The following is a 14,188-nucleotide window of genomic DNA, read 5'->3' as shown; positions in this document are numbered from 1 at the left end:
GAGCATGTTAACCAAACCTCTAGGTTGACTTTAGGGTGTTTGGTTGCCAAAACTCTATCCAAACCTTGTGCATTCTGTTTTGTATCTGCAAACTCTTTAACCAGAAAATGATTATCCCTTTGCTACCAACAATCACGCCGACCTTTCTGAGAACTGTATTCATGGATGTATGGGCCTGTTATTTCCACTTGCACATAGAGGTGGGGGGCGTGAAGCCCCAATGATGGCTGCTAGTATTTTCAATGATGGCTGTTGGTATTTTCACTTATAGAAGTGAATGGCCCAAGAGGTTTCTAGCTGCACAGAGAGGTGAAAGGCCAGAAGCGTTAATGATGGCTTTTGTTATTTTCACTTTGTTGCCTTTTTATTCAGCATGTTGTATTCTTTTTCTTCACTTTATGGAAATGGGTTTACAACTAGAGCATATTTTTTTATGATTTTTTTGTAGTTGTAAACTTCAAACTAAGAGAAATAAAATGTTTTGTGAACAATTACAACTTCTTATTATTATTCTTTTTCATTTCTTAAAATTGTATGATGCTGCATGATTTGGCTTACCTATGTTGATTGTTGTGGTGTTATACTAACATGTTATGGATTATTTAATGAATATAATAGTAACATATTCCAATTTGAACACAATGTTGAGAATAAACTTATTAAGCTATTTCTATGGGGAGAATAAGATGATACTAAGTGTGAAATTGTGCTCCAAGTATAAGCATATGGATTGAAAACTCCATAGAGTCCTAAGCCTAGGCACCAAACACCCATCCCATGGGTAGATGATATTTAAGTGCATCTTTCTATGCTTACATTAATCAATTACAATTGTGAAAAATGAACTTTCCACACTAATTGAAACATTTATATGGTAATCCCAATTGTGAAGAGTTGGCAAACTTCCAAATTTGACATAAATGTCAAAAGATATTACAACATGTGATATGAGCTTAACAGATATGACTACTCCAACTACACTAAAAGACACTTCAAAAAGAAAAAAGGCATATGCCTCTTGACTCATTTAATATTGAATATTACTGAAGATCCCCTTTTGTTGATTCGTTGGCTCCCACTTGTTTAACCCTCTAATGTGGGTGCACTTTCCTGCAATTTTTACTAGTGTTTTCCATTGCTACAAGTATATATTCTCCACTTCAACACAAAGCAAACATATGGCTCATCTTTCTCCTAAATTTTCTCTACATTTATTTTGGTTAAATTGGTTAAATAGTGTACACCAATATACCACCAACCAAGATTTCGGGATTGAATAAATAAACCATATGCCCTTCATATGATGTTATTTGTGGTAATGCACCATGTCTGGAAAAAAAACACTACTTCTACTTCAGTCTTGATTGTGATGTTATTAGAGTTAACATCTTTGCTATCAATTGTACTAGCAGAAGAGTTGAAGTTCTCATATTCAATAATCACTTCTAACACCGAAGTGCAGTCTACAATATTCAAGGTGAAAAATTCCATCCCTCTTGTTTAATGCATTCTTTGGAGGTTGAGTATATGCATAATAGTGCATGCTTGTCTAGCTCTCACAAAAGTTTTTTTTCATCATATTTCTACCCTTAGAAACATACATTTCTTCATTGTTTCCTCCATCAATGTGTTTGTTGCAATATACCAAGCAAGTTTCACTCATATTGCTCAACAATTGTCTAACACTTCATTTTCCCAAATAATAGGAATCTGGAGTCTGACCCAATTTTCACACAAATGCCTTGGATGGTTATTTAAACCAACATGAGAGAAGCTAAGAAAACTGATTGTATTATTTTAGGATGGACCTCTAAAAATGAGCTCTTACATCTAAAAGTTATTATTTGAACATCAATAGAATAAGTTGATCATTTTTTATAAACCATTGAAGAAATATTATGTAATTTCTAACCAAAGATCTAATTACTCAGTGTTTTAAGTCAAAGGTCATACATCACTTGCATCATGCTTTAAGCTCATAAGCACTTCACTTGTGGTTTCAGTGAGTAATATAAGCAACACTTCACTTGGGGTTATATTATAGTTAGCAACAAATATTTAAGACTAATTAGTAATAAAATAAATTTAAAATTTAGTGAAGAAGAATAAATAAATATGATGTAATTTAAAATTGTTTTCTCTTCTAAAAAACCTTGATGGGTATATCACAATATTTCCTTATTTAATATTAAATAAAAATAAAGTAGAAAAATGTTTGTCAATGTTTTGGTTCTTGATTTGCATCCATTATGTAAGAAACATACATTTCATTTATTTATTTTTATTGCAACAATAGTAAACCCAACAATGGAATTGTACCCTTGAAAGAGAAAGTTGAATTTCTCATTTTTACTGCAATAATGATGTAGTAAAGCCAACAATGGATTGGAACCCCTAAACTAGAAGGCTGAATTTCTCATGTTCTTTGGGTGTCTCCCTAGAAGAGCTCCCATGGAGAGGTTGGTTGAACCCAAAGAGTAGTGCCATAGTAGCGTGTCTTCCATAACTAATAATAACATATGCGCAAATAACTACTATCTGAAAAGTCCATTGCCTTAGGTTCGGAAATAAAGCCTAAATATTGACCATAGTTTATCTCTCATTCTTTGAATAAAGAGAAGAACAACCCCAGCCAAGCTCCATAGTTGTCCATCAATGGGTTGAAATGTGCCATTGAACAAGGAAATAAATAAGAATTTATCAGAGCTCTAATGAGTTGAATTGATTGAGATTTTATTCTAACTAATGAGTCTTCTTAGTTGAGTGGGTTGGGCCTTAAGGATAGGTCCATATTGGGATACCAATAATTGTTATACTTCTCTCTATTACAAATGTATCATATGTTAAGATTTTGTCTAACCATTATATGTTTTTTTTTATTTCCCTCCATTACTAATGTATGATATCCTAAGATTTTTTCTAACCATTATATGTTTTTGAATTATCAGCATTGCCAATTTGGGTAAAATCTTGAGTTATGTTGTTCAAATTGGAATTTTGATAGTATATATGGATTGAGGGTGTCTTGGCCCACTAGATTTTTGGAAAGTTAAGAGCTCAAACTTGTGATTCCAATAAATCCCTCTTAGATTTTGGGCAAATTAGGAGGGAAAATATGCTCAAAAACCTCTAGAAAACTGTTGTGGCCAGTAACAACCCCCCTTCTTATTTGGTGTTATTACTAATACTAAATAAGTGGGGACCCTTAGTCAAAAATTTAAAAAATCAATTAGTGCTTGTATTTCCTTTTTAATAAAACTTACCATCATAAACTTTAGAAAATACCCTTGAAAAATCTAAAAAAGCTTAAATTTTATGATAAAATAGAATTATTCCTTACGAAATATCGCAACACAAAAGGATAATAGGATACCTCCTTGCAAGCCGAATTCTAAGACTGTGAGATTGTGATACGGGACTACAAACATATATCGCATCGCATGCATCAAAGACCACTTACGTTGAAAAACTTTAAACTGCCGATATGCAATGGTGCATATCGCAAATCACATTTCATAGAAAACAAATTAACGAAAATTGTCATATGTCACGTTCCTGCGATATTGCGATATTACGATATTGTGATAGAGCGGAAAAGCCATAATGCAATAATGCGATAATGCGATATAGCGAGCTAGCAACCTTGCAATGTTCAGATTCTACGATGTTGCGATTTGCGATATTGCGAAGCAAATCGCAAAATCGCTTCATCGCAAATATTTCGGGCTTGTTGTTCAAAAAGAAGTATTTCCCATAAACTGACACCTCATTATGCGCTTTAATGCTAATTAATGAGTTAGTTGCGAGTTATTAATGGAATATGGTTTTATGCTTATCGAAAAGTCATTTCACATAAGGTGGTATATTGTATACGTCTGCAGCATTTAAGATTTTCCCGTCGCCTTTTCCAAATTGTTATTCTCATTTCACTTGTAAATTGCAGGAATGAAGAGGAGAGAAATATACGAAGCCATACACAGGATATCATGGGAAATAAAGGAAAAGCCCCGAGCTCTGAAGAAAAGGAAATGGCGCCCTTGTATACAAACACCGCCTGTAAGAGAGACGCTGGTATTTCTACATGAGAAGGCATGTATAATCTACTTGAGGAAGAGAATCCAAGAGTAATGGAGGTTGAGGCTACTGCAGGCTCACATAGTTCTTTTGAGGCATCTATTACAGAGCTAGCTTGTTTGTTTTTACACCGGATAGCGGCGAGGCCAAAAATTCTTCCATACACAAACATGGTTAAATGGATATTGGACAGTACGGATATCAGAGATAGACAGTTTAAGACTCAGGGTCAAGGACTCATTGGCTCATTCACCTCACAAGATTTGAGGCTCATGTATCATTTGCGAGAGCCACAGGCGACTTATAAAAAACAGTTCATGGAGAAATTTTCCAAAGAAAATCAAGACCTAGCAGAAACCATCAAAGATTGGTCAAGGAGAAATGGAACATATTCCCATCACCCCATCCTCTGAATTCATCCTCAAGATAGAAGAGATTCCTCCTTTTGATGTATTTTATACTCCACAACACAAGGTAGTAGTGAAAAGATAAAGGAAGAAAAGGAAGTTGGAAAGCGTGCTCTCTCATGATGCAGAGAAATTAGACGTCCTATGGCAAGATCCTACTACCGATCCCACTAAGAATATCACCAAATTATCTCAGATCGCAAGAGCATATGCCTCTGCAACCATTGATAAAACATCTGAGGTACAACAATTGATAAAAGAAAAGGAAGACCATATACAAGCTTTGCAACAAGAGTTGCAACAAGCCAACACCAACAACGAAGCACAGAAATAGCTTGAAAGAATACAAGAGGACTTCCAACGAATGCAGATAGGCTACCAAAACAGTTTGGCTGAGAAAGAAAAACAGTTGCAGGATATGCAGGAGATGCACAAGGATGATCCTAAACTTACAGAATTCATCATAGAATCCATTTCCTTGAATGATAAACTACTGTAGCAATAGGAAGCATTGTGCCAAAGAATATCACAGTGGAACTCTTATTCTGAAACAAGCAATAAAATCACTAATCAAGTCGTAGATTTACGAAATGATTATGATTTAATTGATAAACAAGTTACTGAATATTTGTCTTGGCAAGAAACAAAGGAGGGAAAAAGAGAAGGCACACCAATAATCAACGACAATCACAAAGAAATGCTCTTTAACGAATGAGATGCACAACTCAGGAAAGTAGAACAAGTAGCAGAAGAAGCAACCATGGCAGCAAACAACGTTATTGATTGTATAAATGAAAACTTTCATTGAGCAAACCTGATCTCAGAAACCACTCCAGGGTATCTACCTAAATTATAGCAACTGCAGGCAGGCTGGAGACAAAAGGCTCAAGAAAAGGTAGAATCAATCCAAAGGTTAACCAAGTTGAGTTTGGATTCTTACTTGGCATACTTGGTAAAGCCACACACCGAGTGGATAACTCTCAAGTGTATCATCAATTCTGTCGAGAAGATAGCGCCAGCTCTTTCTGATTCTATTTTCGCAGCACAGCGAAAATCGGAAGTCGGCTAGCCAACTCTTCTCAAAGAGATGCTGAACGTGTGCGACTTCAAGGAGCACATACAGAAATAGTTAGTAATTTTAGTTTTAGATTCAGTTTTAGTTTTAAATTTTGTTTTATTTTTGCTCAAAATGAGGACGGTCATTTAAACCGCGTCCTACATTTCTGTCATAAGTTATTTTTAGATTTAGTTAGTAGTATTTAAACCCTTCTAATGCATTTAGAAAAAGGTCGTGAAATTTGTCAAAAACTTATCCCGAGAACATGCAATTTTGTACCCTGTGAAGAGGTTTTGATGAATGAATGGAGCATGATTTATTGACATGTGTATTTAATATGTGCTACTCATGTTGCGCTTTTGTACTCTTAGTGGACATTGGATTACGAAGAGATAAATCCTTATCGCTTGAAGCTCATGAGTAGGATTAGTTATAAATGGTAATTCTATCTCTTAACTATTTGATGCGTGAATGCTTGAGTTATCATTTGGCACTTTTGTATGGTGATAGCTATTTATTTATGGTTAATGCATCAATAGCTTATTATGCGATATGTTTTTCGCAACTTTTTCGTCTAACTTTTTATGCGAGGTGGTTTATTTTATTGAATTCTTTTCTCATAACATTTGAATGATATTTATTACCAATTGTTATCTGAAATCATTTTAGATGGCATAACAGAATGATTACACCCAATGTTAGTGTAGACTTAGATATTTCTTCTTATTAGAATACAATTTACATGTTATTAGATTAGAGTTAGAATTAGAGCATTTCACTTAGGAACTTTTAGAAGTAAAATATCAATTCTTCACATACACAGAAAAAATGGGAAGTGGTCGGAGTCCCCACTATACCAAACTGAAAAGGAGCTATTAACCAAGGTCTAGGCCAGGTGGGTATCCCCCTTGTTGTAGACCCGATTCTAGGGGATTCAACAAAAACATATAACAAATAGACTACCACATATGCTAATAAAAGATGACAACTCCACATATCACATTATTTTGTAAATTGGGATCTACCTTTGAGGAGTGTTAGGTTAATGAAAAACTCCATTAGTTCGAGGCCAAAGTGAATTCTAATTGTCATTTAAGTAAATGAGAGTCATTCAAATTCACTTGAACAATCTATCTTTTTAAAATTTTAGTGCTTATCCAAATAAATTTATTTACAAAACAAAATCCTTAATAAAAAATATATCACACTTTTAAAAGGGAGACTCTGAAAAGCAAAGAGAAGCATTGGCTCAGCAATTGTCATTGTGAACATATTATGTTTCAATGATCTATTGAATGACAAATAACTAAATATTCTGTGTGTTAAGAAGATACTTCATGTCAAGAAATCTTCAAGATGCAATTTATTTAGAGAAGAAATGCATTTATTCCAAATTTGAAGGAGAGTAACTACTTTCACCAATAATTTCTTTAGAGTAACTACTTTCATCTGGTTTCTTTATGAGTTATCTTCGGCAGGGGGTCAAGAACTATGTCTATACAGTTACCCGAACGGCACATGGGAATTGACTATGGAAGAAGAGGTTCCAGGTGAGATGCGAGAGCCGTGTTGTGCTATAAACTGGCAAACGGCGAACATGAACATAGAGGAGTGGATCAGTTCTGTAGCAATGCGCTCAGATGCTTGGCTTATGCCCATTATATCTTTTATTATCGGATATAATCGGACAATGATTAAGACTTCTTTTAATTGTAATTTTTGAAAGTTGAAGATTTTAGAAATTCTAGTTGCAAATATAAACAGTACACTGATATGAATTATATTATTTTGCGGTTGACTGATAGATTTATTGATAGATCTTTTTATGTTGTTTATGTGTTTCTACGCAGAGATATAATGTATGAGCACATATGCACTTTGGAGTACACTATTGCGGAAATAGGGTATGGGCCAACGTGGATCTCATATACGATGCAAAGAGAGTCATGAGCATGGAAATTGATGACGCAGAGCAATAATAGGACAGTCATCGAGGAGCACGATAAGGTTTCAGCAACACTGAAGTTTAGGATTTTAGGTAGTTTGTTTTCAAATGTTTATTTACAATTTTTAGAGATCGATTTCAGGATGTAACAACCGTAAAGATTCTATGTTAGATAGTTATATGGAAAAAGGGTAGGGGAATAATCATGGTAGGCCAATAGTCATTTAATTTTTATAATCATCCTTTTGTGCTTCATTTTCATTTGGAGGAGATTTTTAGCATTAGATTCAGGACCAACAATAAATGGTTAATCTTTGCTTGAAGAGCTAGAGGCATCCAACTCTTCCCACCTAGTACAATAAGTTGTGGTGAGGCTAGGCTTTTGTTTTGGATAATGGTATGACCAGCCCATGTTCCATAGTTGGGCTTGATGGCTTGCAGAAGGTGTATTTTTATTTCCAATAACACTAATAAGAGGTTATTTTCTTTCAACATGGATTGTCTTGCATCTTTGTGATGTTTATACTAACTTTCTTGTATTTCCATCATGTTTTTATGTGTGCTTTCATGTAGGCATATTTTAATTATCTCATTCTTAACTTATAGCTTTCATGTCCTTTTTGAATATGTGTTTACTTATTTCACCCATGTTATTAACCTATTGTGTACTGATTTGCAATTAACCTCTAGCATCCTCTAGCATGTTCTTGTTCAGGACAATTTTAACTCACTAATTTTTCTATGTCATGTTTCTTCTTTCTTTTGCTGTTACTTTCACATATCTTTTTCTACTATTTGTCAACCTTGGGCTGACATTGTTCCTATTGTCTAGTCATTTCATTCTTGCTCTAGCTCTAACATCTCATTTGACAACTAGGAGTGAAACTAGTATGATGGAAGGTGTTTTGAAGGTTCATTTACAATTTTTAGAGTTAATTATGTCAATCAAGATAAGCTAGATTTCATATTAGCATCATAAAGAGAAAACTAAGCAGTTTTCAGCATTTTGAAATATTAGAGAGAAATGAAATATATGTGAAACTGATATATGATGTTAAGTAGTCTCATAAGCCTCTCAGGGGCAAGTAGGAAATTGATGAAGCAGGAGCCTTGTCCACTACAATGAACTTTAAGTAGGCGTTAGTAGGACATGGCAATAAGTTTTATTTTGAAATGATCATTTACAATTTTCAGATCATGATGGAAAAGTTGATTATGTCAGTCATGATGAGGTAGATTTCCTATTAGCATTCTAGAGAGAAAACTAAGTAGTTGTCACCCTTTTGACACATTAAAAATTGAAAATAAAATTGTCAGTAAAAGAAGTTTTGAATCATACTTAAGGAAACATCCTTTGTGAATACCCACAATTAATGTTAGTTTTTGTTTTTCATAAATCAAGTTCATTTTATATGAATGATGCCCTTTTAATAGAATCTAAAATATAGATTTCTAAGAGAATGCATATTGTGTTGGAATTGTTAAGATATTACTACACTTTTATTAAGATAAGTATTAGTAGATATGGTTGTATAAGAGTTATGAAATTTCATTTCTAATTATATTTGGATATATTTTCATTGTTTGTTATTAATTCTATTTAATATTTTTTTGAAGATTTTATGTTTAGTTATATATTTTTTTTGAATTAATGCAAATAAAAAAATTATATATACAAATTTATGAAAAGTACTAAATTTAATATATTATCATTGTGTTATAACATTCAGTATTTATATTTGTCTAATTTATATATCAACTTGGTATTAAAATGCAAGGTAACAAATAGGAATTTGTAAGGTGACATTGATATAGGAATACATGATTTGTTATTATAACCAACAAGAAACTGTGAGGTCAAGTTTGGAATTACAATGCAAGGTTTCCTACCTTGACCATTAATAAATTGTGAGGTCATACATGTGAGTGAGCAAGGTAACAATGAATTGAGGTTGTTGAGATCAGGAAAAGTCATGTATACTCTTATTTTATGGTATTGGGCCATTTATTTCAAGTAGAATATTCTCATGAATTCATAATGGATCAAAGTCTCATTCAAGAAAGGATTGGATGACACCATAACTAGGTGCAAAAAAGTTTGATATATTATGGAGATTGCATATAGTGGAAGGTAAAGCACACCTGATGATCAACATAGCATCATAGTTTTTCATGAAAAAATATTTATATAAAGTCTACAAATGATAAGAAGTTAAAAGACACATTTAAGTTAAAAAGGCTATATAAGGCATATATGGTATATGTTGGCAAAACTTAATGAGGTTATGATGTAAATTTTAAGGGAAATGATTGTTATATATATGATAAACCTCCAAGTAAGGTGTTGATTTCTACTTAATTTAAGATGACAAAGATTATCTGTATATTGTTGCCATGAATTATGATAAAAATAATTCCTGGTTTTATAAAAGGAGAAGATGTTTAGATGTATTTTAGTGAAATTTTAGATTTGGTCATCACATTTTGTGGCATAAAAATATTATATCAAGATAATATTGTTGAAGGTTTTGGGCCAACTAGTTCATGTGAGTACATGTGAGAGCTCCATTCTCATAAAGTAGCACAAGGACAATTTCTCTAAAGGAATTCCTTGTAGATAAATGACTGTATTAGAGTTGCTTCATATAGCTCTATGTGGTTTGTTATAGAAAAATATCCCACTTCTTGAGTTTAATTCCAAAGGCTAAGGTGGGGGATGTTGTATATTGAAGAGGTGGTCCACTGTTACCTCACCAACCCTCTTGTCACTTCTAGTTAGTTCTCCTATAACTCAAAGAGGGTTTCCCTATCAGATATTAGGATGTGCTCCCATGATCAAGTCAAAAGTCCCCTAAGAATTCTACAAATACTACTTTACATAGGATTGAAACAATAAGATTTAAGGTGGAAAGGATACAAATAAGGAATCCATAGGAGAGTAATACCCTAACAAAGTAGTTTAGATGAATTACACAAGAAAGAGTGATATATAATATAAGATCAATTCCTCATTTTACAATATATTTTTTGAGACATATGGGGTTAAGGAGTAGTATAATTGGAGAGAACTAGAGCATATTTATGGTCAAAGAGACTAACTAGCATGTGTAGTTGAGGATTTTTCTAGGGATTTTGGTAAATAGGGGATCACATCTCATGATGAGAAGTTATGGATAACAACCATTTGAGGGAAAAATAAATGATTGAAATTGCCTGAAGAAGATATATAATTCATAGAACAAGGATAGATATGTGAGACAATTATTGGTGACAATTAAAGATGAGATTTAATAGTTTGTAGATAAGAATAGAGTGCCAAAATAATAAAATTGAATTTCATAAGTGGGATGTCCTTGATCTCATAGATGAAGTACTTCCTCAAGCAACAGAAAATTAAATTAAGTGTATTCCTCCAGCTTACCCTTATTTGGTTGAAGGTTGTTCTCTAGTTTTGTGGAATGTGTCCTAGAACATGAAAACCATAGTGCCTTGAAGAAAAAGAAATATCTAGAGTGTGGATGGGGAAGTGAGCTAAGAGTGGAAGTGGAGGGTAAAAAAATCAGTAAAAATAAAATTGAAGAAGGTTTCCCCATATCTTGGTTTGAAAATCTTATGAAAAATAAGAATGGGACTAGAAAATGTAGATTGGTGTGCACACCAACTAGAAAAGAATGATATTAGTCAGGAAAACTGTCCACTACACTAATATCACTGAAAAAACAACTGTGTTTTCTTTTCTTGACCTATCTAAAATAATAATATTAAGTTCCTCCAACCATAAAAGCCATATAATAATCCCATCATTAGTGATTGATTTGTTCATCGGATATGTAATAACATAATAATATATGAGATAATCATTACCACAGATCACTTGTTATTGTCAAAGCATCGGGCAGATATGATCCACGTCGAGTCACAAAGAAAAAGATCGAGTCATATGTGATAGAATACGATCCATGGCGATATGAATGAGAACCATAGAAATTTATGCGATTCATTGCTGGATAAATACTAGTCACGGCACAAAGTATGTGAACCAATGGTGTGAGCCTCACGGTACGCAAGCTCAAAGAATTGAGGGCCTGCGAGCCTTGGAAAATTGCCGACCTTATCATAAAGAAATGCAATCCCTTACTTGGAGAAATGCAGACCATACCATAGCAGAGTGCGGGTTATACTTGTCACTAAGTTATATGCCTATTCTCTAGTCAGAAGGATACGAGTTACATAGATGCCGTGCGATCTTCCATACGATCTAATCAACGCTACAGAGATGCCATACAAGCTATAGAACCACATAAATCCAGCTTTTGAGAATATTTCTAGCTACAACGAATCATATAAAGAGCTACGGATATATATATATATATATATAAACAAGCCACAATGAGCCTTTGTCGATCATATGGAGCCACATAACAAATACATCGAGCCTTATAGATAAAGTGATCAAGCCATTATATTGCGTGCCACTGTCTTCGATGCTACTGAGAGAGTAATATAGATCTCGTAGAATACGATCCATGACGTAAGAGCCATAACATAGTCATACCTCATGCTAGTGATACTAGTCATACAATACACTGTAATGTTGTCAAGCCACACATCATTGTGTGCAATATTGTAATCTTTGGATCTTAATTATGGACAGACTTCAGTAACAGTTCGCTTCGGATCACTGAACTTCTGATAGCATTCCAAAGAAGACGACGAATAGAAGTTGGATGGTAAATTGAGATGTTTTCCACAGGAGATCAAGAACAGAACTTATATGCCTTTCATATTTCAGGAAATTCGCACATATTACAGCCAATGGAAGTGATCTTCATGCCATTTCCTTCGAACTTTAGCTCTGATTCCATGTTGAGAAATCAATAAGTGGGTAAATATCACGGCTTTTTTAATGGATAATTACTTGTGAAATTTTTGTTGGGTTATTACTATTATTTTGTGTTTTCATCAAGAAATTACTAAAATGAAAAAAAAATATAAGATCTAAGCCATGGCAAAAACCCAGAAAAATTTCCTCTTTTAGAGAATCTGATCGAAGTGACAAATCCAACCCCAAAGCTAACCTAAAAAAACAATGGCAAGCCCTTCAAAATCAGGTTATAGCACTTGCATTATGTCAGATTATCTTCCACAAGCAACCAACATTATCTCAAGTATATAATCCAGGAAGTTCACATTATATTGCAAACATATCACTTCAGGAAAGTTTCATTCCTTCACAACAGAGCATCTACTGAGATTAACTTTTTTTTCTTCCTCATAACATATCACACCGAAGAACTAAACTGCTTGTCATTTGCGAAGCATGCATGCCAATGTATAGTTGTTCTCATTTGCTAAAAGAAACTTCAGTGAGTAGAATTGGATTCTTGAAGTAATTTTATCAAAATTACATTTTCAAAATTTCTTTTTCATTTTTTTTTACAAAGGTCCAAATACACCTTTGAATTTTTCACTCAACAAATCTTAGAAACATAAAAGAAACATGTTTAAATAATGAAATAAAAATATTTTTCCCTTTCTCCTCTCCTTTTATAAAATGTATAATTACAATGATAATTATGAAAACCCAATCTAGTAACATTTTCCAACATACATGACCTACATACATGACCTATTCTAAACACTATTCATGAATGACTTTTTGGAGAATGTTGGAGGAAAAGAGGCTTACTCCTTCATATACACTTTCTCACTATAAAGCCACCACCATATTAACATTACCAAGGAGGAATGTGATAAGACAACTTTAGCTATGGGACAATTCGAGCATAATTTCATGCCTTTTGGATAAAGGAATGCAGGACAACTTTTTATGAACTCGTGATGGCTGAATTCAAAGAGTTTGTACATAATGTTTGGAAGTTATTTTTGGAGGATTGGACCATCTTCATCCTATTATAGAAGCACATAGAGGTACTATGACTCATGTTCTACATAAGTAGGAAGTTACAAATTTCCTTGAATCTAAAGAAATGCACTTTTTTTTTTGCTAATAATGATGGCGGGCTTTCTGGCGTTAGGGACAGTTCCCTCAATCTGTTTATAAGTTCTCCAACGCGCATCAGTCATCAATCTGATTTTTCTTGAATAAAAGACCTCACCATAGCCTTATTATTAAACCACGGCTTATGAGGGAATTTTAAAGGAGATACCCCGTTCTGATGGGCGCCAGCACATATATATATATCCACGGAATTTATTTCCCTTTATTTCCCACCAACGATGGTTATGCGCGGGCTTTTCCCTGAGGCAAAGCGCTTATACTGTGACCAATAATTATATCTTTTATGCGGTTCCGGTGGATGTATATATACACTCGGCGATCATTCAAACTATGGTTCTTACCGGACCCGACACATCATTGTGTAGTTTATTGTATCGCCAGTTCCGCATATCACAACTCGGTCAAGTTACCAACCTCCGGACCCGACACAACTATAGACAATGGTTATAGTTCGCTAATTCCGCCTTTTCGCATTCGATGCAGTGGTAGCTTTGTGGTTCATGCGATGACGGATTCACCGAATTATATATGTACACAATATATATATCGTTTCGGTTCCAAGTTGAAACCCGCCTTTGTTATCACGCTGTCCTCTGTTCACTACAGATCTTTTATGAACAGAACCTGCCTCACCAGTTCCGAAATTTCTTAAGCCGATATATATATCACAACTACGATGTGAG

The sequence above is a fragment of the Pinus tabuliformis genome, chromosome Q (genome assembly GCF_031772625.1).
Source record: "Pinus tabuliformis cultivar Carrire ecotype Pingquan chromosome Q, CPIR1, whole genome shotgun sequence".
NCBI classification, from domain to species: Eukaryota; Viridiplantae; Streptophyta; class Pinopsida; order Pinales; family Pinaceae; genus Pinus; species Pinus tabuliformis.
This window is presented reverse-complemented; position numbering follows the sequence as displayed.